Source organism: Pseudopodoces humilis, chromosome 1, assembly GCF_049639895.1.
Source record: "Pseudopodoces humilis isolate 2021_Gansu_Grassland_sample_001 chromosome 1, ASM4963989v1, whole genome shotgun sequence".
Taxonomy (NCBI): domain Eukaryota; kingdom Metazoa; phylum Chordata; class Aves; order Passeriformes; family Paridae; genus Pseudopodoces; species Pseudopodoces humilis.
Window position 1 is genome coordinate 89,471,933 of NC_142200.1, and position 27,369 is coordinate 89,499,301.

The 27,369-nt window shown below is 40.5% G+C and overlaps 1 protein-coding gene across 14 annotated transcripts in view; it reads left to right on the plus strand.

Annotated features, from left to right (window-relative positions):
- ATXN1 (ataxin 1) overlaps positions 1 to 27,369 on the plus strand; it is a 368,490-nt gene that overhangs the window by 190,189 nt on the left and 150,932 nt on the right. For all 14 annotated transcript variants that reach the window (XM_088066906.1, XM_088066525.1, XM_088066474.1 and 11 more), the window contains one exon: positions 16,699 to 16,821. The gene's annotated coding sequence lies outside the window, so the exon portion shown is untranslated. The remainder of the gene's footprint in view (positions 1 to 16,698; positions 16,822 to 27,369) is intronic.

The following is a 27,369-nucleotide window of genomic DNA, read 5'->3' on the forward strand; positions in this document are numbered from 1 at the left end:
GAAGACTAACTAATAGGCTAGTTTTACAGCCTATTAACAGGCTCAGATTTTACAGATTCTTTATGAATGCCTTTAAATTAGAGTGCAAGTGTAACATAATTCTCAGGAGAAAAGCATTCTGAGCAACAATTATTGTATGTGTTTGTATGACTAGTGCAGTAAGAATGTAAATTAATGTGGTACATGTTATATAAGCATAATTTTAGATTAATTTCTGAATTATTAAGTTATATAGTCTTCAGAATACATTAAATGATATTTGCATGAAGAAAGGTGAGAGGTAACGTGATAGGTAACCCTTCCGTTTATACTTAGGCACAGATGGGGTCTGGTGATGAGAATGGGAAGAGTCTGCATTGGTTGGAGTTACAGTAACCTAAGTTCGCCATGTGCCCTTCCCTCCCATATTCCCTCTAGGTTTTTTTCCTTCTTTCTTTTTCATTTGGGAATTATTTCTCTTCTCTGTATTTTGTTTACATTGTCAATATTTCAGTGTTTGTTCAGGAGAGGTATTTGATTTTGCAGCTGACATTTATTTACAGGGTCACCTTTCAGTCCCTGTGTTGGACTGCCATTCCTTGTGGGCAATATTTCATGAGCAACATAACCTACTCTCTAAGAGATTCCATAGAAAACTGTCACTTTCTCTGAGTCCCCAATAAAAGGCAGATGGAAGCATGCTTTGGGCATTATGTTAACACTTTTGTGGGAGCTTATATTGTTCTTTGAGACATAATAAGCCTCCAAGATCATACTAGGTCAAAGGGTTTCTAGCAATGTGCTACTGTTGCTGAAGCCTGTAGCTCAGTTTGTGTGGCTGAGTTTTGAATGGTCAGCTTTCAGCAACATAACCCAGGGAAGATGTCTCTGCACATGGCAAGGGAAGTTTTGGAATAACTCTTTAAATGTCCCTTCCAACCCAAACCATTCTATGATTTTGTTGATCTCGTGACAAGTTTTACTGCTATTTTTCTCCAGTGCAGTGATCATCTTTGCATATTCTCAGCAGTTACTCCTTTACTACTAGGAGCAGAGGGTACTGTGTCTTTGAATGTTTTGACACTCACTGCTTTAGTTCTTGACTCACGACTTACGTAAGTCTCTTGAGTAGGTTTCAGGTTGCTATTTAGAGGTGATGATATGCTTCTTGTGGAGCAAGCATGGAGGCAAGGAGCTTTAGACAATTGTCTTGCTTTCCTTGTCCTTTTCTCATGATTTTTGGTATTTTTTTTTTGTTCGTGTGAATAGTCAGGGAATGCAAAAAGGGAGAAAATAGGTTTGTGGAAAATGCATTCTCAAATGCAGATGTAGGTACATAAATATTTACATGCAGATTTTAAATTTTGCTGGTTATCAGAGACATTAAAAAAGAACAGAGAAATTAGTAGCCTTCTCTGGGTGAGTGGCCCCTTGAATATGAAACATTGCTGTTAATGTGCTTAAATGTGATTATAGAAAATATAAGTTCAGGTATTCAGATTTGAACACTTTACCATTATAGAAATGGGAAGTGGAAAGAGGAAGAGTTGGAAGGAACAAATAATACAGTGACTTGTGGGGAAGCATCAGATATTCAAAAACTGTTACTCTGAGCTTAAATATTTTCAGCTTTTAAAAATCAACTTTCTGCACTAATTTATTTGACTTTTTTTCATAATCTTCACATTTCCCCTCCTTTACTTTTTCTTTATAGCTCTAAGCTAGAAACCTAAGTGAAGTGTGGGGTGGGGGGAGAAAGCAAGAGACAGTAAGCATGATTTATGAGTCTCACATTATCAAGAATGTGGTGGGAGGGAGAGGGGATAAGATAAATCTGTGAATAATACCACGCAAAGAAGTTCAGAACGTGGAACCACTCCAGGCCGTGAATGATCCTGTGAAATTTCATGCCTTGTTTGTGTAAGGCGGTCAGAAAGTTATTTTCTTCTTGTCTCTGAAAGAAAGCTGGCTCCAGACATCCTTGAAATCTTGTGGGATTTGCTGAAAATCATGGGAATTGGTAGCAAAAGTCAGGGTGAATATAACAGTTAACTCTATATAGATGATTATTTTGGCTCTTGGTCTTCATACTTCAAACCTTATTTGCATTAAAATACTTGTTGTTAGACTTGTAAAATGTCATTTGAGTCTTCATAGGATTTCTTGAAATTATCTGCAGGAGAAATACTAGGAGGATGTTCTTCATGAAATTTTTTGAGATCTTTTACACTGTATAAACTGTATGTGTACATATATATGTATTTTCATCAGAAGGATAAAACTTCTCATCGTGAGTATTTTGTTTTGCTCAGTAGCTTTCTTGTCAGATAGGAATGTGTATTTGAGATAGACTGTGACTTTATCCTGGTATTTTATACCTGTTGTGCACCTGTACAATACTTGTTTGACTTCTGAGTGAAATGCTGTGTGTGGTGGTAGGAGGACATATATTCAGCATTTTAGGGGTTTTGTAACATAAAACCCGAACTTCAGCATCTAGTTTTTTACTGTTTGCTGTGGTGGAGGCATTGCCCTGTGGTACTAGAACAACTTTCAGTTTTTTGATAGTAGTAGTGATCTTTGCTTGCCTTGCTATAAATATGCTGAGTGGGCTTTTGAGGGATGAGATTTACTGCTTACTGTAGCAAGTTCTGCAAACAATATCTGACTTAATAATTTTATTTTCTGCTTGTAATTACATATCCTTCTTTTTTTGGTAATGCCTTCAGAACTCCTCAGTTCATGATAAACTCTCAGATCATAATTTTAGGAATAATGTGTATCCTGACTGGTCATAACGAGGTTGAAATTCCATCTTGGGCTTCTGGTGTCATCACAGAACTTGGATGAAATTACAGCTTTAATTTATGTACTATGGGGGATACATTATTTATTACTGTGCATTAGAAAATGATTAATCTCTGCTTGTGTTGCAAGGCTACCCTACTGCTCTGAGTCCCCAGGAAGTGCTGAGACATTGTAGAACTTCTTGTGCGGATTACATACGGTTTTATGAAGCTGTCAGAAAGACCATTGCATTATTCAAAAGCTGCTAGGGGTGATGAAAATTTAGGAAGCCACTGTGGGTTTTTTCTTAAGTAGTAGAATTCCTACAAGGCTTTCATTTGCTAAACCTGAGCATTTCCTTACCTTTAGTTGCTTTCAAGTGTTTTGTTTCACATGAAGCCATGATCAGATAACCGGGCTGAGGAGCACTGTGTTTTGGGGGCCCTCGTTCATTAAAGCACTTCAACTGTAGTCAAGCTCTGCTGAAGATAATGGAAGTCAATCATGTGCTTCATTGGTCTTCTGAGTCTGTTCTATAATTTCTTTTCTCTGGTTGTTCATAAAACAAATTTTCTTCCTTTTCCTCCAGTTTCCCAAATTGTGTGTGTGTGCATGCATATGTGTGTGTCCATGAATAAAATGAAACTGCAGTGGAGCAACATGAGCTAATGGAAAACTGTCATAAAATTAACCAATTTGTCCATAATTACTTTCAGTAACTTTTAAAAAATGTTTTAATGTTCTTATAACTTTCCATTTTTATGAGCATTTTCAGTACTAGGAAAGTCAGTAATCAAGTTCTGATATGTAATGATCAGTACTGTGTAACTCGCTGTAATGTCCACAGGTATGAGTTTGAGTCACAGCATTCCTTCACAGCTAGTTTTCATTGGAGTTCAGCCTTTCTGCATTAGCTGAGAATTTGTCTGGTTTTGTTTTCTAGCCTGTGGACATGTGTTTGTACAGACCTAGTAGCAGCCACTACACCATACAGCTGTTACCAAGTAACATAACTAATCTGCCACTTCATGAAAAGAATTTGGTATCTGGGGGAGGTGATTGGAATTTTGCATTTGCAGTGCTGTGCCGTGGTTTGGAGGGGAGAAAAAAAACCCCAGCAAAACAAACAAACAACAAAATCTAACACAGTATACCCACTCCCTTCCAGAAAAAATAAACCCAGAAAACCCAAAACCTCTTGGCAAACCCAACCCCCAAAGATTTGTAAGAATTCTAATTAATAAGCCCTGGCAAATTGTCTTCAAAGTACTCAGCACTATTAGATCTGAAAAAAAGAATTAGATATTTGTAAAAGATCAAACGGATACAAATACCTTAAGAAAAGAAGTCACTGATTTAAATTAAGTGAATGCTTTATACTAGTACAAAAGTATTATAAAAAATTAAACACTCCCACTTTCTAAGATGGCATTTTTATCTTTTAAGGCTTTGATGACATGTATAAACCACTCAGGTTTCAGCCTTGTGGGTTATATTGTCACCAGAAGCTCTGACTAATGATACAGTAAAGTCTTACAAATGACAGTTGGGTATAGTATGACTCTAAATTACCTTTTTTTGATTGTTTTATTATTGTCATATGCTAAAAAAAAAAAAAAAAGGAAAAAAAGAGAAAAGAGAAAGCTGCAGTGCCTACTGATTAATTGAGCTTAGTGGGGAAGTGTTACCCCCTCAATTTAATTAGGGTGGCCATTTTATAAATTGTAGATGTGGAATCTAAAACCCAGTGACAAAGCTGATAATCCTTGAGGTGTAAGAATCTTGAAGCTGGTGTAGGGAAAGACGTGCGAAACATGCCAGCAGCTCTACCCCACGCAAAATTAAAATGATTGTCATTTTTGCAGGGAACACCATGGGAATCAGAATTAGAGACATCCACCCCTCTTCAGTTTGAAAGCTGAAGAGATGGCTGCAGTTTCTGTGCAGAGTTTCAGCCTGCTAGAGCTGTATAAATAGATCTCTGGTGCCGTGCAGATCTGTGTGGGACCAATTGCTTCTTCCTTTCTACATTATGAGGAGATGCAGAGATCAGTCCTCTGCAGCTACCTGTGTCATGCCAGTCATACTGACCACCAGCTGGGACTTCTGAGGGTGGAAAGGCTTGCTCAGATGATGTTCTCCACTCTGAAGGAGTAAGGAATGAAGTTTACGTAGATGTAGGCTGATCTTTTAAAACCTCATTTGGATTTTAAATGGGACATGGCATTTGTGCTAGCTTTCTGAATGAGTTGCAGCCTTGGGCGAATCCAGTATCATGTGAATCAAGATAGTGTATCACATCAACAGAGAGGAAACCAGCTGTTTAGCATTGGGGGAGTTTTAATTGTGCTATGATAGATTCATGAGACTTGAAATAAATACAGCAGCATGAATTTTATACATACACTGTAATTTCTTACTTTTCTGCCTTCTAGGTCACTATAAATATTATTGCCAGTTTTGTGTAGGGAGGGGCTTTAAGTGTGTTAAGAGAGGTAGAAAGGAGGACCAAAGTAAAAGCTGAAGGGTAGATTTCTCAAGGTTCTTAAGCTACTTGTCAGTCCTGGTGGTCATAGGGCAAGCTCTGTTCAGCCGTCACAGTCGAAAAGAGTTGGGTCCTACTCCTGCAAGCCATGGGTGACACCCTGGCTGTACGGTTCTGCGTGTATGCGAAGGACTGAATCCTCACATAGAGGACCATAAAAGCACACAACAAAATCTAAGAAGAGAGACAAGAAAGAGTGACAATGGGTTTTAACATGGGATTTAGGTCCATTAACTTCTTGGCACAGAAGTCCAACTCTGGGAAATTAATCTTAAGGTCGAATTGTTACACATCTAGGAAAGTGTGCAGTCACTCCTTCCTCTGCAAGTTCTTCCCTCTCATCTGCCTGCAAATGCAGACTGGAAAGACATGGCTCTGATCGCTCTGGTGAATGTGTTAGAGCCAGTCCAAGCTTTGTTCTTCAGCGTGTGGGCTGTTTTATTGCCTGAGTTTTCATTTAAGATCAATAAAGGTTGGATAGTCTGGTTGTGCTGTGCTGGCACTCGGGGCTGGGTTGTGCCTGCCTTGGTGCACTGCGGGAGCTTGCCGAGTTGTATAATTGCACGTTTACTGTCATACCACGAATGACTGATGGCATAATTTGTATTTTCAAAATACATAAGCAGCTCAGTCTAATCAGGTGGTGTGGTAAATATTTCCAGGAGATAAAAACAAAGTATTAGGGCAGGGAACAGAGTTACAAACTTTCTTTAATGAGCTGCATATTGTTTGATCATGGTTTTTTCATATACATGAGCTTCTACATGCCAAATTCTAGTAATCACTGGCAGCTGCTTCATAGTCCTAGAGAAATAATACTGTAAATACTGGAAACAGTAAAAATGAGTGGATGTGTCAGTTTGCCTTTCAGACTCCTGTGACTAACAGGTGATTAGTACAAATAGCAGAAGGCCCTTTTATCTTTCATCTTGCTTCTGGAAATAAAAAGAAAGGGAAAGCTGTGGGACAGAGGGAACAAATTCAGCTCCTCCAGACAGTTAACAGTGGCACTGCTGACTGGCATGGATTACAGTTCTGGCTGGGTAGCTGTTTAACTTGTAAATCTGAGTAGTTCTGCTCACTTCTGGAGCCCCTAAAGTTAAGCACATAAATGTTTTGGGACCTGAAAGAGCCTCCTTGGCTTATTCTGGAGAGTTGGCTGCAAAATCTTGTGATGTAGGAAAACTCACAAATCATAAGTCTTTTCCCACTTCTAATGAGTGGCTCATAATGTCAATAGGATGTGAAGTGGAGGGATTCCATTTCTATTTGTTTATGCCTACCAGTCTTCAGTGCTTGGAAAAGATGCAAAAAATGAGAATATCACGGTTTTGTGTGCTGATCAGCTGCTGTTATTTTTCAAAGGCACAAATTTTAAATAGCAGATGCTAATTTAAGTAACTTTTTAACATATGTGGAAAGCACTCCTGAAAAAATACTGAAGTTAGAGTGAAGGATTTTTTTTTTAATGTAACATTTTTTTCTCTAATACAAATGTGTCCATGCTTAGTGACAATCACACTCAGTGGAACTTGGGAGAGGAGGGGGAGCAGTTCACTCTTTCACAATGAAGAACAGTTTGTTTTTAATAATAATGGGAAGATCCCGGTAATAACTGGGAAAAGGCCGAAGAAAGTAGTGCATTCACAGGTGGATGAAATATTTCTGTAGAGTTCAGATGTCTTTCTGAAAATACTACACAGCAAATTTCAGAGATTGATGCTACTCACTTTCATGAAATGGAAGGTTTTTTTCCCACTCTGGGGGGGATTCTAACCTCAAATTTTATGCCCTGTCATATGATTATCATAAGCCTAAAGGACCATAGTTGTCCTTGCTGACTTTCAAAATCTCTTTAATTTTTTTTTAGCCTTAAATTGATTAATCTAGTGTATATTGCATTAAAATATATACCCATATGTTGAGGTATATGTATTTTAGCATAGAAGAGTCAAGGGACTAGTACAAGGAGGGGTGTGTTTGTTGCTTTTGAAACTTATTTTAAAGCAATTATGTAATCATCATGGTCTTTTTTTTCTTTTTTTTTTTAGTAATATACCAGCTACAGAAAGTGTGTTGTTGTCTATTTCAGCCTGTTTGAAAGAAAGCGGCACAGTTGGTTTCCTTGCAAATGTCGCTCATCCTGCAGAAACTGGCTGAAGGATTGCTTTCATTTTCTCCAGGATAGTGGTGACAGGAAAGTTATGTGGTGGTGTAGTTACTAGCTGTAGACACCAAAGAGAAAATCTAGGTGTAAATTCAAGGAATTGTTGGAAAAGAGAGTATAAGGTTAAATTGACACAGGCTGGTGCTAGAAAATGAAACTGTTGAGTGCTAGCTCTGTCATGACAGATATATGCAGGTTGAAAGTAATTTTGTCCTAGGTATGAATAAATGCTGGAGAGATTAAACTGCACTACAGCCCACATTAGTACGCGTGTTATGTGCGTAAAGAGGTACAATATCCAAAATAAATAAGGTTGTAAATAATTTTTCTGGTTACAAACTCTGCTCACCAAAATTAATAAGACATACGTAGCCATATGCAACATTGTGAATGTTCCATAAACTTAGCTGTGTTTCTAATGATCTTTGTCTTATATTATGAATAATGGAAAGGAAAAATAGACTGTTTTGATCCTCCAGGGGAAAAACCCTTTTGGTTTATCTCACCTCTCAAAAACCCCAGACACCTACTTGTCCTCTGTCATTTGAAGCAGATTTAAATCTGTTATCTGTACTTTTTCCTCTCTTGCATAGGAACAAAATGTTGTCCTACTTTCTGTAATTGGAATTTAGTAAATAACAAATAAGTTACAGTAGTAAACTGAATGTCTTAAAGAAATGGAACAGAGGACAGATTACAATTTAATTTCCCAGAAGATAGACCTAATATTATTCATAAACAGAATGCAGTTCATAGAAAGTACAAGTAAAGCTGTGTTTCAAACCAGCCTAAGTAAAATAAACCTCCCTTGGCAAGTCAATGCTTTGTTTTGTTACTGATGAATGTTACAGAACTGGCACTGCAATTCTAACATCAGATCCATTGGTTTACCTTTCTTGCCAGTTCAACATCATTTTTCTCAGGCCAAGATGAGTATTTTAGTTTGTTTTCCTTGTGGAGTACACTATCTTCGTATATCGCTGAGTCTCTCCAGTAAGGTTGGAGTCCACTGGCCAGGTCCAGCTAAACTTAACAGGCAGGCTGAGCAGTTTTGTGGAACAAGGATTTGGGCATAGAACAACAACAGAAATGAGTGACCTTTCTGAAGGAAAGGCTCGCCTGTGTTATCACAGATATAAGAGCACGATGGGGTGAGCCATTGCTCAGGGCTAGCTTTGCTCAGAGCGTGCATCTCACTGTGCATGGGGTCATGTAGAAACAAAGCCACAGGGAACCAGCCTTCACGGACATCACTGCATATGGGACTACAAGGGAGAATATCCCACATCCTTTTAATTCTCCCATGCTTTATTGGTAAATGTTGGATTTTAAGTTTTCAGTTTACTCTAAACTAACAGCACCTTCAGTCATTTCACATATTCTGTATGAGTCAAATGGAGCCTGGGACAAATGGACAAGGTGATGTGACCAGGGCCGTGTGACAGATGGAACGTGGTGCTGGGAGGCTGGAGCCCAACCCACTTTTTCTGTCCTGTCCTGTCACCAGTGAATGCAGTTTAAACACAGAGATCACTTATTAAAGGTCCCAAACTTTCTCAGACAGCTCTCGAAAATGCAGGACAAGGAGTTAGGCCCAAAGCTGTGCTGTTAAAAATTAACCATATTAGAAACTATGTCCTTGGCTGGTTTAAGACATAGAAACAATTACCTTTGCAGGAAACTAACGCAGATCCACAATGCTTTGGAGGGAAAGGACAAACAGCATGGTAGCAGTCGTGACAGGGCCAAGTTTCCCCTACTGACTTTGCCTTTTTCATTCATGAAAATGGACAGTGATGGTAAAGTTGAGACTGTGGATTTTACACACACGTCCTCTGTGCTTGGGCTTCCTGCCTGCAGTTACCTCAGGGTTGTCTCCTGTGTGGAAGGCATGTGAAAGAAGAAAGAAGCTTTCAAGAGGGATTTGAGTACTAGGAGAGCATTTCACTTGGCCACAGCCAGGTCCTCAGCATGGTGGTCAATGTCATTCTTGCTCACAAATTTGTTGCCAGGTCCAGAACCATTTAACAAAAATTGAACAAATGGATCAGTGACGTTTAGTTGGCTTCCTGTGCCAGAAATGCAAGGAAGTTTCAATCACAAGGTATTTCTTAGCAGCTTCCAGTGAAACTCTAGAGGGTTATGCTCTTGCTACTGCTAGGGACAAACAGCTTATGAGGAAAGGAAACAAGTATGGGGGATTGTGTTCAGGTGGCTTTTAGCCAATGGCCTGAAAACCTCCACAGACCCAGCAGGTACTTCTTAATGGGTGGCAAAAAGTAAAGCTAGGTATCATGTCATTCTTGACATGATTCTGACAAAGGCCAGAATTCTTGGCCTTTCATGAACTGAAAAAAGAAGTGATGACTGTCTTATTAATTGAATTAGTTATGATAAGTGTCAAGGTTTTGAGAGTCTATTTAATGACATTTTCAAAGAGAACAAAATATCTACTGTGAGGACAGAATACCAGAGGACATTTGACATAAGCTCAGATGGCAATATATTAAAAAAGCACTGCTGCCTAAAATTTTCTGCTGGCAATTTTTACAACTGATGCCTATATTTTTATTATTACGCCTAATGTTTATTATCTTTCATGGGATTTAATGGTGGAAAGGTAATATCTTTTTTGGTCCTTTAATCCAGCTTGGTTTACTTTTCCCCTTCTTTAATGATTTTTATTATTTTGGTGCAAGATGAAGAGAAAATATTCAGTTTGTTTTACTTTTTCCCTTCTGTAACTGTTTTTTTACTATTTTGGTGTAGGACAAAGAGAAAATACTTTAAAGAGTAGAAGAGCTCATTGTAAAACTACAGAAATTAGGTTAGTTATTGTAACCGAAACTACTTTGATCTATTCTTTACATTGTTCACTTCAAGATGCTCTTGCTGCTTGTCAGTATGACACTGTTGCAATATTAGAGTAGAATCTAATAATAACATATTTTTATTTGGTGGCATAAAGATGAATGACAGCAGAATATTTGATTTTTATGATTATTCCTACAGTAAAAAGTAATGTGAACCAACCAGAGAAAGTACCTGTGAAAACTCTGCTGGGCTGCTGAGGTTTGCACCAGGCATGATTTGGGGTTGCTTTTACTTCCAAGCTGTCTGGTGCTGCTGGCTGCTCACTCTGGGGAACATGATGCTTCTACTTAATTCCTGCCAAGAGGGATTTGTCCATGTGCTGCAGGACCACCCCACAGTACAACTGAAAGCCCAGGCAGGATGGATTATCTGGAGACTTGCTTCCAAAGCTGCATGCCTGATCTAACAAAAGCAGAAGGTTGCTTTGCCCTGTAGGGATGTAGTGGGATGAAGGCATGGAAAGAAAGGCATGTTTCAGTGATCTGATTGTGTATAGCTGTGCCAGTTAGTGAAACAGGTTTTATAATTTTTCTTTCTTTTTGTTCTTTCTTCCCTTTTCTTTGTAATTATTACTGAAAGGGGAAGGTTGATGTGAGTAGGCTCCTGAGAAGGAAGGCTGTTTTGAGAAGTTAGAAAGAAGAAATCTTCTACTGAAAGGATTGTATCATCTTTAAGGAGTTTATACCATGCCAAGTGCACATTAGATGCTTAACCAGCAATGACCTGTGTCTAGTGGCTGGTACTTGACCTGCTGATGTGAGCACGTGCTCACGTGGGGACAGTGCTTGTAACCTTCAGTCACGGAGGGTGCTCTCAACTGAGGCTCTTAGCCATCCTAAGACACTGGCTGGGCATCCTTTATTTAAAGGTCTACAGCCTCTTTTTGGTGTGTGTCCTGAGGCACGTAAAGGGATGCGTAATGTCATATTATTGCTGGCATGACTTGGAAAAATACATGCTGTTATCTGAGACAGTGGGTGTGAGAGCCAGTCTGGCAGATGTGACAGTCCTGCTTTCTGGATCTGACAGCTGGCAGCCCAGGGAGCATACAACCAAACCTGGTATTTGCTGAAATGCTTCTGTTGAGGCTTGTGCTGAAGGAAAGCAAGTAGAAGTAGAGGTGACAGAAGTAAGAGTACAGTGTTTCAGGGTTTTTTTTTTCTTTCAAAAGAAAAGTTTGGAAGTAGACTTACAGAAAAGCTTTGTCTTTCTCAGTTTCCTGTCTCTTCTTGATTAAAAGAGTAGGTTTGACTGCAAAAAAACTAACCAGTCTTTGTAGCCAACCAACTCAATGAATCTAGGCAGAGGACAACATTTCTTCCTCTGCCTGGAAGATTTTAGCTGCTGGCATAGTCTGTCCTGCTACTCTGAAAAAGTAAGACCAAACCACAGTGGTGCTGAGCTGGTTGTGGCTTAGTCAAATTTCTGTTCTAAAAACAGCTTATGGTCAGGCCTCCAAAGTTTCCTGCAACAAAGGTCATCACAGGTTTCTTCTGAAGTGTCCTGAATGTGTCCTGTACTCTCTGTCACTAGAGGTACATGGTTGTATAAGGAATGTTGATTGTTCAGATTTTTCTATATAGCAGCAAGCAACTAGATCCCAAAAAACAACCTCATATAGCTAGAAGGTAGGTGAGATGAGTAAGTAAAGCAGAAGGCAATAGAAAAAAAACACGAGGCCCATCTGTTCCAAACAACATGGAATTTCTATTGTTTTTCTAGAGCCCTTCCTTTGAAGAACCCAGAATATATGTGCACATTGAATATCACACCATATTTCGTTTTCTTACCATCTCTTTCTAAACTATGTGTGCTCTTCAGCAGAGGCACGCCTGCCTGCTGCTTTTTGTGGGCAGCACGCTGAACTTTTACAGGGGGATGGATGTTACTGTTCAGAACAGCTTGGCCAGTGAAAGAGTGGGTGGAGGGTATTCAGCTCTTCATCCACTGGCATTCCTTGTTTTCAGAGGTCGTGAGCCAAGGAGGGCTGTGCCTCTGAGCACAGGCAGTCATATGGCAGGGTTGCTGCCAAGGGATGAAGCCACTGACTTGTGATGCAGTCTGTCCCTCTCAGACCTTCATGCTGGGATAAAGGAGGCACTTAGGGTGCCAGGGAGAGCCTGAGGTCAGCACCTGATGAGTCTGGGGCTTTATGACTTGGAAAGACATGACATGCCTCAGGGTAAGTGGGGGGAGCATGGCTCTGTGTCACCTTGTAATGATAAACAGGTGGCATCAAGGCATGGGGGCACTGAGCGTGGGCTGGTAGTTCTAGTCCAAAAATCGTGCAATAAAATCACTTCAGCTGTTAAGAAAAGAGGGGAGTTCACGGTGTGTGTGCTTATGAGCAGAAGGCAAGAAAAGGAGTAAATGGCATGTAGGAACATGTGCCTGAGCCTGCCAGACCCTTGGCAGAGGCAAGGGAGAGTGGTAGGTACATTCCTGTGAGATTTGGGGTGAAGAGTTCCTGTATCCCACGGCAAGAGATGTGCAGAGGGCCTGGTGTTGTAAATTTTCATCCCTCATAGCTCATTCCAAAATGAGATCATATTTTAGCAATCCACTGTTCTCAACTGGTCTTGGCTGTGTCCTGTCATGTGCAATAGTACTACTTTTGCCCAGGCCCACCCCAGAGCAGCTTGCCCTGGGGATGGCAAAGGAGGCTGGCAGTTCTGTCTGCCCCCCAGGCTTGGAGGTAGGCAAGCCCAAATCCAGAAATAAGAGATGAGTATTTCTCAGAAGCTTGTCTTGGGGTTTCATTTCTCTCTTTACTTGAGTCTTTGTTTCCACTTGCTGTGGTTTTTCATCTGTTTTGATCACAGTCAAGTCATGCTACCATAGCAAACATGCAATTTACCTAGAATGGAAAATCATCTCAGTCCATTCAGCTCCATCGGCCTTTTGAGAGAGGCCCCACTTTGAAATGAAGGAAGACTGGGAGAAAAGAAGTGCCCTGCTGCTGGTATTTTATCAGGCTGCTACTCTCTTGGTATTTTCTTAAGGTCCCAAGCTGGCAAAGCAAGGGGTAGTGCCTGTCTCAGTTTTCACTGAAAAGCAAAATGTTTCTGCCTTTGAGTACAGAGCAGCACAGCACCTGTTGTGTTCCTGTGGCTTTGAAGCCAGAAAAATTGATCCTGTAACTTTTGTCCAATCTTGTTGCTTTTGAAGGAAGTACTGTGTTTTGGGGAGATGTGTGCTGATCAGCCAACATTTAATTCTTGGGGGTTAGTAGTAGCATGCGCTGCAGCTGGGATAGTCTGCTGAACAGCCCTGGCTGAATTTGGTGTTGTTGCAGCTGGCAGGGTTAATGCTGTGTGTATGGGAGGAGGAAGGAGGATTTGTATTTCAGACCTGCTTCTGCTGGGAGCTAGGGAAGCCAAGCACTGCCTCATCTATTGCACTGGGAAGAGTGAAGGAGCTGACAAAATCTTCCTTTAATTTGTTTGAAGCTGCATTCATTTCTCCAGAAGGGGGAGAGCGGAGTAGTCAAATGCTGGGAGGAATGTGCCTAATTGAGGACTGTCCTTTTTCCCTGACTCCAGACACTACAAGAAAAATCAAGATGTTTAGAAAGGGGCTGTCATATCTACTCACATGTTTTGCAAAGTCCAGGATTATCTGGCTGTTGAGTGAGTCTTTGTAAAGTGTGACCCAATAATTCAGTTTTTAAGTGGTTTTGATACTATTTTGGTTACTGAGAAATTATATTTTGGATGGATGGAGGTGCAAGCCATGAGCAGACAGCAACTGCAGGAAGAACACATATTTTTAGACTTTTATCCTGTTTTATCCTCCTCTGATATATAAATTGTTACTTCTGTTTTTTTTTTTTTAAAGCCAGACTATTTCTTCCATCACAGTTAAATCTATTTTCTTTTGACAAACCCTGATTTGTTGCTCCTGTTTCTGTAAGGATCAGATGGGTAATGGAAGCTGTACAGCAACTTTATGTATGCTACTCGAGATAGTAAAATGCAGGCCTACAATAGGCCTTTTTTCAGCAGCTGTAAAGCTGTTGTGTGAATACAGTGAATCTATTCAGTGTCCCCCACGCTTGCTGGGAGCACCCTGGAGAAGAGAGTTGTACTAGTAAAATGACTGTCCAGCAAAACAGTTTCAGAGGGACAGGCTGATGACTCACTCCTTATTTCGGTTTGCAGGGTCTTTTTCTGGGTATGTGAAGTTTCAGCCTAAGTTAAGAGATCTGTAAATTTCTGTAACTTTCTCCTTGTTTCCAGATTATCCACTAAATCAGCATAGGTGTTGTGTTGCTTGCATCAGTCCTCTGAGATGGGGGAATACTCTTATTTTGCTGTAGAGGCTGGGGAAACTGAGGCAGGGGAAAATTTGGGTTAAGTGACAATGTGCATTAGGAGCCAAAGTCTCATGCTGTAGTTGTACTATAGAAGCTCAAGTGTCATTCAGAGCTATTTTAGCCTTTCAGGAAGTGTCACATAGCATTTGCCCGTAGGTCATGCAGAAAAGCCTGGAGGATAGCTGGGAATCTGTCCATCAAACAGCTTTATTTGACTTTTTAAACAGAGCATTAAAAATGGAAGTACATGAAGTGAGAACAGGAGGATTTTATGCTGATTTTGATCTTTGGCCACCTTGTATTTGAGTTGGGGAAAAAAATGAGAGGCAGAACCTAGTTGATTTGGCAGTGTGATGCTCTGTAAAATAATCTCTCTAACACTTTTTCTTAAATTAAGAATGGTTTCTAGGTGGCATGAGTCATGGACAGACTGTCCTCATTTCACTTTGAACTTGCAGCCTTCTCTGGATTTGTGTCACAGATTTAGAGGGCTTTGTCCGCTTTCTGCAAGTGGTAGGCTTGGCTCTTGCAGCCTTGACTGGTGTTGAGTGAGAGCGGTTCCTTGAAGAAAGAGGCAGCACCACGTCAGCGTGAATAAGCACGGTGGAGTAGGGGCCCAGGCTGATTTAAGCAGAGTATTTTGTACCAGCAAAGCAGCTTTGGAGAGTGGTGACACAGGCACAGCCTTTGCACAGGTGTCAAAGTCTCCCTTATTTGTGTGTTGTCATCTGCTTCAAGTTTTGGGTTGTTTTCCTCCAGGGTATGTGGGGGAATACACTGTGGTGTTAAAAGCTGTACTTTTTGAATTTTTGAACACTTTTGGAAAAGTTGTCTTTTTTGAGGTATATACAGCCACAGAAGACTGTGAATATTGTCTCCATTTCTTAATTAAAAACAAGAGGAAAATTATTCATGCCTGTCTGTTCTAGCCAAGGAAGAGAATCAAAGTGTTCTGGCTTACACGCACACAAGGTCAAATCCTCTCACTGTCATGTTGTGTAAATTTGTTGGCTTCAGTGAGGGTAGCCACAGGTGTAACCCTGGGAACAGTTTCTTTCAGGCTTTTTACAGAGCAAAAATGGATGTGGTTGTTGGCCCTAAAAATTGTTCGCAGAGAAATAACTGGGATGCTTGTAATCCAGAGAGGCCATGCAAATGCAAGACCACGCTCTCAGAGGGAACGTGAACTCTGCACTGGCTGGCACTGTTTTCCTGCTGACAGAGCCTGGTTTGGAGTCTTACGTACTCAGCTGGCTCTTGGCCAAGCCTTGCTGCAGGTATGGGAGAGGGAGGAGGGTGAAGCAGGGGGCGGTGAGAAACTGTTCTGGTATAGCAGCACTTGCTGAAAATTCAAAACCCTTCAGACCTTTTTTGGTGATGGTGGAGAATGTCAAAATTGATTGTATTAGAGCCCTGCCAGTTACTCTTAACTCATTTGCTTTGTCGCTCCTCCTCCCTTCCTTCCTCTCGACAGCTGGGCTGGGTTTTGTAGTGCTAATGCTGCACTGCTTCTCCAGCACGGCTACTACTTCCCCCACGCTGCTACTACAGAAATACTACAGGAGCTCACTGAAGACTGAGGGAAAGGGCTGTATATGTTTTATTAGTAATAATAACAGTGATAGCAATAATAAAACTGTGTAGCAGTTTAACACTTTACATAATGATTTTTCTTCTGGTTTGTGTTCTGGGTTTTCTTCCATTTTCACCATCATAAATTTGTGGAGTCTGGTATGTCCTGGATTGTGCTTTAAATCAATACTTTGAAGTTTGTGATATCTTATGGATTTTTTAAAATACCATGTTTTTGAGCGGTCTAAACCAGTGTTTTATTTTTTTTGTTCAGTTGCGTCTTTTTTTTTTTTTTAAAGTACAGCCCACAGAAGAGCTGCTGCTGGAGGAAGTTACCACACTTGCTTTAGATAATGAAATATACATTCAAAAAAGGTCAGGGATTTCCCCTGAGCCACCCACCAATTACTTGAAATGACATTTTCATTCTGAGTGTTTCTTTTTTTGTTTTTGTTTAAGATCCTGGAGCACAGGGAAAGAGTTTTAATGCAAAATACCAGGAAAAAAAGTCTGCAACATCTCCTGTGAGAGGGGGGAAAAAAGGAGATTAACAATTGCATCTTGAAACACTCATGATTTGAGGTAAGTGATTGGAGGGTCTTGTCATAAGTTACAGTTAGTTTGTAATTAAATTAATTATTATTTACCTCAGAGTGTCATGTTATTGCTGTTGAAGGCAATAAAAACAGGCAGGAGACGGAGGGAGAGAACTGTAACAGCAAACCCAGAAACAGCAGTAAAAATACGTGATGCACTTATCTCTTTGAAAATGGGCCCCATGAGTTCCAATCCCACAAACAGGCAATCATTCTGACATTTATAAGGGTTAAACCCTGTTTAAATCAATGAGGCTATTCTCCCTGAAAGTTAGGCATAAGCCTAAATATTTCCTAGTTTGGAATCTATATCATATGGGAACTATTGAAGAAAGCTATTGAAGAACATACAACACACAGCCAGAAAAATGCATATACAAATCTCTTACTGTTGGTGATAATGTCATGAGTAATCTGATTTTACAGCATTCTTCAGTGATACTTTTATATGAAATACATAGTTTTCATTTTTATGTTTAAACACCTCATTGAAATGCCAAACATCTTAGCAGAGCCTGTGAATTCTACACCAGCTTTAATAATACGTCTGCCTTAATTGCTTCATCAGTGTGTCTTTGAACAAATGAAGTTAAACGTATAAAGAAAATAATGTCCCCTTTAATAACTAGAGTTGCAAATAGCACTTGGATATTTGAATAGGAACTGAACTAAGAGTTCCCTGATTGAGGCCGAATTGTGTTGTCCAGAGTTAATTTTTTTTTAATAAAGACAATGATGAGGCACGAGGAAAAGCTCACCTTTTCCCTCTAGTCTTCATTTTTTTTTTTGTTTTCATTTCTCATTAGAAAAGAAGCATACCTGTATCAATTAAGGAGAAAATTCTACAGTTGTAAAACTTTTAACCAATGAAAATGTTGCATAAATGAACACAAAAAAGCACCAGCATCTTTCTTAAATATTTTAAGTTCTATACCCTATTCTGCCCCACAATTGTGCTGAAAGAGACTAAACTGCTGTAAGGAATCTGCAGAATCACAGACACATATAACCTTGAAGAAGCAGGATATATGTTCCCACAAATGTGCAGAGAATCAAAACCTTTTGTCAAGTGGCATTTGCAGACATATGTTGCTTACCAGATTTCAGAAGAGAGGAGAGCATAGCCGAACCCCTGTGATTGCTCTGTATTTGCTTTGTAGGAACAGAGCTATTAAGTTTCCTTTGAAATCAACAGGCCCACTGCAGGGAGCTAAATATTTCCTTCCTGGTCAGTGGACAGGAGCCATTGCTTGGGAAACTGTAGTGGTCCTGTAGGTATTTGTACTAATTTTTCTGAAAAGGTCAAAAGTTTTTCAAATCAGTGTAGCCAACTCCTTTTTATGTGCAGGTCTTGCACTAGGGACTGTGAGCCAGAACAGGAATACTGGACTCTTTCAGCAGGAGTCTGAGGCAATTTTTGTAGTTGTGAAATGAGGTATTAATGCAAACCTGTTTGAAGGCTGAGGTAGGAAAATGCCTCACTCTCTGGGGCAAGCCCTGTTTCAGGTGTAGGTGACAGTCTTGGCCAAACCTGTGAGAGAGAAGTGCTCTGTTGTGTGATCACCCTCAGCCTACCCTTGCTTTCTGTCCATCCCACTCTCTTCGAGGCAAGCATTCCTTCTTGGTTCTGTGAAGCACAAATCAAAATTCTTTTATTGCTACCTTCTTTTCACTGATGTCAGATCAGGATAACATGCATGATTTTCCTTTCACAATTGCATTCCTGTTGCTGTCGGAGGAAGTGCACGTTGAAGCTCAGGAAAAGGCGTTTTGTAGCATCTGTGTGGCCTTTATAATAATTTTATCAACTTCTAGGTTTCATTCAAAAAATCATTGAGGTTTTTTTTAGTTTTTTTTGCATTGGGGAGTGCAGGAGCCCACTGTCAGAGTATTGCAGGGAATGTCTTCGGTGCCAAAAGATCATTTTAGGATATATTAAATTGTACTGCTATCCTTCTCCTTTCTTATTTTTTTCACCATGTGAAGAAATAATGCCTCCATTTGTGTGCCTGGAGAAGGCCCTGTTCTAAATGCCAGGGAGTTATGTGGGTGCTGAGCTGAGCAGGCAGAGAGGCTGACTCTCTCCTGCTTTGTATTTTTCACTGGAAGTGAACACAGGGGACTGAGCCTGCTCAGATTAAACACACGCTTTTTTTGTTTCACTCTTCGTTCAGCTGTCAGCATGCCATGTTCAGATGGCAGCGATCAGTCACAAATTGTCCCCTGATCATGCTCCTCAGCTCTCCTGAACCATTAGTTTTGTGGAGCTCTTCAACAAAGATGGCACTGGTTCGATTTCCCCACCCCCTGCCCTGGCTGATGGAAGAAGACTTTGTTTGTTTGTATTTCCCCCTCAAATCAGCTGCATTAGATCCCAAAGCAACTTGTATTAAGTGGAAATGAGGCTTTAATAATACGTGTGCTTGCTAGAGACTTCTTAAGATTTTTTTGTTTTCCCACCCCCTCTGTATGTATCTTTTCAATGGGGCACTGCTGTTGTGAATCAGAAGGAAAGCTCACAGGCTGTCAGGCACATAATGGAATTATTCTTTTGTTTCAGTATGTGTGTGTGAGCCTTTGTAAAGAGGAGGTGGTGGGGACAGAGACCTCCACTGCAGGGAGGCAGGAGATGCAGTGGCACAGTGCAGGGCAGCACTGTGGTGAATTTGGTCCTGCCAGTGCCACCAGGTCCGTTCTGCTCGACTCTGGTGGGCACTGCCCGCCTGGGAGTCACGCTGTCACACTGCCTGTCCCAGGAAAGTGGGTGAAGCTTGCACAGCCATTCACAATGCTGCCTGTGAACCATGTGAGGCAAAATATTTAAAAGCTGTAATGTTTCCAGTGTTTTCCCTAAACTTTCAAAAGAGTGATGCAAAGATGAACTGTGCCAATACCGTCCTTCCTCACTGTGAGGCCATTTATTATAAGGAATGTATGGTATAAGTCATTTCAGTATGGAGTACATAAGAGCTTGAACTGAAGCCTTGGATCCAAGCCTACCAGCAGCTTTGCAAAAAGGCAGGATCCAGATCTGAAGTCAGTGGTTCACACAGTTTCTAGCAGAGTGGTTTTAAGTTACTTCATGAAATGGGAGAAGCCAAAAATTTTAAACTGACGCTTTTAACTTTTTATCACCCACCATTCTCCTCTGCCTTAGAAGGTTATTGCAAAAGCATAGCAGCTATTTTCTCCTAGCCACTGTGGCCAGGATATACCAACTCAGGGAAAGGAGAAATGCCTCTGTGGTGGTGACTGTTATACAGCCATATGCTTTTTTTTTTCCAAGTATTTCGTTCTTCTAAAGGAGTTAGACCACTCTTCTGGATGGAGGTCTTTGAAATCACAGCGGAGGCTTTAGAAGTAGGACTCTGAAATTTCAAAGATGTCAGGAAATGGTTTATCACCCTGGCATGGAGCGAATCAGGCCACAGTGGCTGGACTCCCACCTCCTGAAAAGTTCTCTTTTGAGATACCATAGCTGAATTACAGATATGAAAAATTTCAGCATTGTAGGCAAGGAATTCATAAGGCCTAATTTCTTGCTAGATATCTGGTTCTGTTTTTATTATCTCACTTTTCTTTTGCCCTTGGACACAACATTTTTAGGGCTTTTCAGTCTCTAGCTGTGCATTTACGAGAGAGGCATCTGATTATGTGTAACTTTACACATCTGTTACATATGTCAGAGAGTCAAATCCAGCACCCAGAGACTTAATGTGTATTTGCAGTACTCCCTGTGGGACTTTGAGTCCTTAATCGAATGAATTGCTTATGAGGATACAAAAATTCAGTCCAGTGCATGTATTACTGCAGTTTATTGCACATTTACTGCACATATATACATTACACTCTTCTCTGCATTTGGCAGACAAAATCTGGTGTGGGAGAGATAAGAAGTGCAGGTGAACTGGGAAGTATTTAGGTATGGCAGTTAATTTGCTCCCTCCTGAAAACACTCTATCTCTGTTTGGCTGCATGAGAAAAAGTTTTCGTCATGATTCGAATATCTCTAAAAGGTGCCCCAAGAGTGTTTGTGTATTCAGGCTCATTGGACTGTGGGGAGAGGCCAAATACCTGAGGCAGCATTGGTAGCTGAGGCAGAGCTCAGGTTTTGCAGTTTTGTCTGGAGAATCTGTACTATTTTCAGGCTGTATAGGAAGCATGAGTGTCATGGCTTGACCCCAGATGACAACAAAGTACTATGCAGCCACTCACTCCCCATACCCACACAGTACGGGATGGGTAAGAGAATTGGAAAAAAAGGTAGGTAAAACCCATGCAGTGAGATAAGAACAGTTTAATAATTATATAACAATAGCAACAATAATAACAATAGTAGTGGTAATGATAATAGTGATGATATAATGAAAAGGGAGGCAAACAGAAGAGAAAGAGAAATAAAACATGACAAAGACAAGTGACCCACAGCACAGTTGCTCCCCACCCACTGACCGATACCCAGACTGTCCCCAAGCAGCCATCAGCCCCTCAGGGACAACTCCCACAGCTGACAGATTGAGCAGGATGCTCTTTTGTATGGAATATCCCTTTGGCCAGTTGGGGCCAGCTGTCCTGATCATGCTCCCTCCTGCCTTCTTGTGCACCTCCTTGCTGGCAGAGCATGGGAAAATGGAAAATCCTTGATTTAGGATAAGTCCTTGACTACTGAGCAACTATAACATGAGTGTGTTATTAACATTATTCTCATGCTAAATCCAAAACCCACAAAACTTAGAAGCTACTAGGAAGAAAATCAACTCTATCTCAGCTGAAACCAGGATAGTGCATTAGTTTCAGGTTTCTGCTTTGCTTTTCCTCTGATGGCTTGTTCTGCAAGTGCATTAAGTTTGCAGAAAACATGTGGCTTCTTAGATGGTCTTTTTTTATGATCCACATAGAGCCCAAATGCGGTAAGTGTTATTCCTAAAAATGTTACCTTAGGGCTATTCATTAGTGTGCAGTGCATGCCACTGAGCAGACAGACTTACCTGTTACTTTTTGGGGTTTTCTGTTTGCTGTGGTGGGACTGCCCTCTGTGCTGGGCAGCCTTGGGTACAGCAGTTGACACGAGCATTGCTGATAAATTTGCGTGCATGTTGTCTCCTCTTTTCTGATCTGTAGGGGAGCGACTGCTCGCTGTCTGAGAAGGCGAATGGTAGCTGTCATAATGGCAGTGTGTGCCAACCCCTGCTTTTGGAGCCCCTGGCTAGGCCACTGTTAAAACCTGTTGGCTGTGTGTTAGAGGGAGCTGGGTAACACAGGCATTAGCTCAGGGGAGCTGGGACGGCAGAGATTTTATTGACTCTAAGACAATGTGAAAATGCAGATTTGGCAGAAAGCACACTTCTGCAAGAGGGAGAGTGCAGAGTGAACATCATGCTTCTGCTGGAGGGCTCAGCAGCTGGACCCCATGTGGGAGCAGTTTGCTGCCGAGCAGTGGGCTTTTGTGCCCTGATGGAGCCGTGGGTGTGAGGAAAAGGCATCCCAAGGGTTCACCAGCCCTGTAGCCCACTCCCCCTCTGTAGTGGGGAGTCCTTTGGCAGCCCTCTCCTCCCCAGCTCTCTGTGGCGAGGCTGCTGTGGGCAGGGTGCTGCAGCTGCTTGTTTGAAATGATAATATTTTATGCTGTTACCGTGGAATACTGCAGTATTTTTTGTAATTGTGGGCTTCAGGCCAGTAATGTACAATAACATTTTGCTCTTCCTGTGCTGTTGCTACTGTAGGCATTCATTCCAATTTGGGCTGCATTTGTAGTACATGGTTGGTTTTGGTTTTCTTTTTTTTTTTCCTTTTTTTTTTTGGTTTTGTTGGTGTTTTGTTTTGTTTTGTTTTGTTTCTAGACACTGCTTGTTATCTATTGTGGATATTTTTGGAGTGTTCATTTCTACCTGCGTCTGTCCATACAAATGTATCTGAGAAAGCACTTCAGAGAGCAGCAGTCTTTGTTGAACAAGCAATTGTTGTGGCTTTCACAGAATTACATTTTTTTTGGAAGTATGAGGCAAGAATAAGACAAAGATTGCTTTTTAAGTTTAAAAACAGTTATGGTTTTAAAAAATATTTGAGGCAGATAGAAAGCAAAGCCTTTCTTTGACTGATGATGGGCATATTTAGCACTGAATTCCCTGTCTGCACCAAGCTGTAGGTGACCAAAACCTCTGGGATGGCAGAATCTTGGAGGCAGAACCTGTAATGATTCTCAGCAGTTTTGGTTTTAACTGCTAATTAAAAGAATATATATATATATTTTTTTTTTTTTTCAGAGGAAAGTAATCATAACTTGGAAGCAGGTCAGTAATGTTCATGCCAATGATTGTTTATTAATGTGGTCATGGTCTGGAGATGAAACTTTTGTGAAAGGGAAATTCAAGTCCTAGACATCAGAGCTCACAACTAGTCAGCCTGGGCGAAGCTGGTTTCTTTCTGGAAGGTAGAGGTTGAGTCCAAAGGAAACGCAGAAGGTACAACGCAAAGGAGACAATTAATTTGGTTTTGGGTAAATTTGGAATAAAATACAGTGTGCTATACAGAAAGGATTGCGCTTTTCTCACATGTAATTTTAGTGTCTTATTACTGTGCTGACTCACTAAATGACTTCAGTTTCAGTCTACATTTGGTTTAAATTACTTCAGAGGCCTGCATTTGTATGCTGCTCTGTAAAGTAATTCTCATCTGTAATCCAGATTTTTTCCTTTTGTTCGGCATTTCAACTGACTTGTCTCTTTTCATTTTCCAGGTCTCTGTTTTACTAACATTTGAAACCAATCTCTCTTTGTGCCTGCTTGGGCCCTGCAACTGGCAAAAGTCATTTTTCAACAACAGATAGAACAAGAAATGAATCATTGCTTTCTGCCTTTCCATTAAATTACCTAAACCACTACTCATAAATATTGCTTTATGTATGGTACAGCAGCATGATTATCTCACTGCATTGATGGAACAGTGCTGGAAGTGAATATAATTTTTCTTCTATTACATCTTTAATGAGCTTCAATTAAAAATAGTGTGTTGGCGTGCCAGAGTAGATGTGTTATTCTCAGAACTTTATTGAAGCCCTTTTGCCTGTTAGATTTGGTTGACATCATGTTGTTCTGAAAACCATGATGGACATGATGTGATTCTGAAAACCGTAAGAATCAAACAACAGAAAACCGGAAAAATCTGCTTTGGTAGGTGAAAGTTCACAGGACAGTAAAATCTGGCGACTGGAAAGATTCAGGTCTGTACTGAATGGAAAGGCTTGCTTTTTGTTTGTCTTTGAGGGTGAATTTTTTAACATATAGTTAAAAAAATAATCACAAAGCAGCAGGTTTCTGCAGAGCTCCAGTTAAGTCCCTGATCACTTGACACCTGTGGCAGCAAGTCTGAGTCACAGATAGCAAAAAGCTGTGAAGCCTAATACTCTCAGTATTCAAAAACACACCTACGTAGGAGTTTAATTTCAAGTACCTCTTTTAGCTCTGGGTTCTCCCCTCCCTCCCCAAACCCAAGAAATTTTAAGAGTCATTCTTAGAATTTTGCAGAGAAAAATTTTCCCAGCACTTGTGGATTTGTGAAGTATTGACATCACTTAGAGATCAGAAAATAGCTCTGTCAGTTTTAGCTTGATGGCATTCCATTCTCTTCTCCAAAAAACCTGATGAATTACAATGCATGAGTCAAAGTTTTCTTGGAATTTTCTTCCCTCCCCTCCCCCTCACTCCTTGTGCAATTCCATGGCCATTTTTAGCATTGAGGGCAGCTCTCCAAAGAATGTCTGTGTGCTTGAACTGTGATTTCTTGAAAGTCCAGAACAAAATAGAGTTGTGTCAGACGACAAAAAATCATTCCATGTTTCTGCGCATTTTTGTAACATTACATGAGCTTTATTGAAGAATGCACAGCAACAGGCAGGAGATGTCTGATAGAGAGGTGTTGCATCTTCAGCAGCATGAAAATCTCACTATCATGCTGCTTCATTATGTTGTGAGGAGTTTTTGCTTAATTATTTCTGTGTTCTATCAGCTGTTCTCAGGGAAGTTGCCTGACAAAACAAATTATCAGTGATTTGGGAGACTTGGACCAGCTTGAAGCACTTGTTGAACCACAGCATCCTTCTGTCTTTGCCTCCGTTTGAAAACCAATGATTTTGTATTTAATGTATTTTAGCAGGATGCTTAGAGTAGAAATACTAAGGACAAAGAATTGTGGGGGTACTACTGTTACCTAAGTGATGTGGTATGTTTAAGATAAACAGTGTTGTCAGCTGTTCTTGGCAAAACCCCTGGGGTTACGATGAGTGAAATTTTAACTCTGAACGGGTTTGGCTTTTTTAACTTGAGGAACTGGCCTGTATCATGCATATTCTAATGTGTCAGAGTGAATGTGTGAAATATGAAACTGCTGAAAAGAAATGTGAGGGGGAAGACAGGTTAAAGTGATTGTAAATGGAAAATCTGTGTATTTTACTTCTACACTAGATAAGTACTTTACTTAAAATTGGCCAGAAAAAAAAAGAGACAAGAAAAAAATGCAAGTGTCCCCTTAAGAGTTGCTGTGTCAAATTTGAAGAATGATTTGAATTGAGTCATTAAAGTGTGAAATGGAGGGATTTTAGTTCTGCTTTAAATTATGCATCTCAAATTAACCTTAGCTGTGGAGTCTCTGCTGACGCCCCCATAATGACACATTATTGGTACTAATGGCTTCTTTGTGACTTGAGATACAAACAGACATCCTAGACAGAAACATTCTGGCTTTGAACTAAATAAGACACACGGCATGCATTTCTACCTTGGGTTTCAGTTACAAATCCCTGCTCGCCTGGTGCTCATGAGCTCTTTTCAGTTTCCATGCACTGCTCCCCATCCTGGCAGGCGAGGGCAACTGAATGAAAACCTGCTTCACAAGCTTTGAAGAGCAGGAGAGCAATCAATCTGGAGTGAATGTGAAGCCTGTCCAGACACCGAACGCTGTAGGGAGCCAGAACAAAGACTGGGATGTGGGTAGTGGTCAGGGAGAGGGAACTTCCAGTAGATGATAATCTCAGGAGGAAAAGGCCCCAAGATTGTGAGGGAAATGGAGAAGAGATGCCAGGGCTTAAGGAGGAAGTTGCTAAATAAGGGAGGGGTGAGATTATAATGTAAAATAAGCAGCAGAGGTTAGTCAACCCTTTATGTGCTTTCTGACGTAAAAAGGGGCTGTATCTATGCAGCTCTGTTCACTCTCTTTTGAAGCTCATTATCATAATTTGAAAAATTCCACCTCTACACAGAATCACCCACGGGCTTTGCAGCTTTCTTTGTGCTGTTGGTGTCTCTCCTGGGACAAGGATGGTAGCTACTACTTCAGTGTAGCTACTGGGTGGGCAGAGTGAGCGTGGCTGTGAATGAGTGAGAATGGCATTGCCTGGGGTGCTGGGTACACCAGAAAATGCACAGAATTTTACATGCTGATGAAAAAGGAGGAGGGGTTTGGGCAGGCAGACCCAGAATTTAGACCCTGACATCTCTTCCCGAACTCACTAGCTCATTGTTTCATCTGAGTTTTCTCAGTGGAATGTTAATATACACGATTGCCTCCCCTTTCAAGCTGCAGTTCTGGGAATTTGCTTGTTGGCTATGGCAGGAGCGATGGAGAAGTGGTTCTGCCCCGTGGCTGTGTTGTGTGGTGTGTTACAAGGCTGTGTGACTTTATGTGACTTTCTCTATGGATCTCTCAGCAGAGAGTGCTGTGGAGTAAGTAATCCTGTGGTATTCTGGATGGAAAGCAGGACAGCATTTGACTATATAGAATCAAATACTAAGAAAAGTATTCAGAGGCCTTCTTTGTATTTCTGCAAGGAGCCACATTCCTGAATTGGTACCCAAGAATTGAAAAAAAAAAAAAAAGTAGGTGTGCAATACATCACATTTACTAATGCATTAGAGATATTTATATGAATAATTAAAACACCATTTAGAATTGACACAGTAATAGAACAAAATGTGTTTTGTCACTTTTCTGTTCCTTTTTGTTGATTGATTAATTTATTGATTTCTTCCATAAATTTGGAGTAGGTATTCTAGACATTACTGTAAATTAGCAAGACTGTGCTTTTTAATAAGCTGTTGAAAGCATTAATGGAATGAAAAGAAGTCAGAATTTGGTAATAAAGATCTGAGAAACAGAGATCTAGAACATATATCTAGTGTTTTGCTTCAAATAGGTTTGTAAAATATTAGAGCCTTTGTTTGTCCCACCGGTTAATTAAAAAACAAAGAAAGTATTTTATATTCATTATGAATAGCCAAACAGCACATCAGAAAAAAGGGGAAAATTAGGCAACAAGCTACCTTAGACTTTCCATTGTATTTATAGTTAACTTTAGGCTGGTTGAAGTCAGTGGGAACATGTGTGGGATGGAGGACAGAACTTCACTGTTAAAGAGACCACAGTCCTTTTGAAACCATGTGTGAAAAAAGGAGTAAACTTCTGAAACTGAGGTCTGGAAAACAGACAGGTGTTATCCAAGATACCAAGAATTAGGAATTGTATTAAATTTCATGCACATATG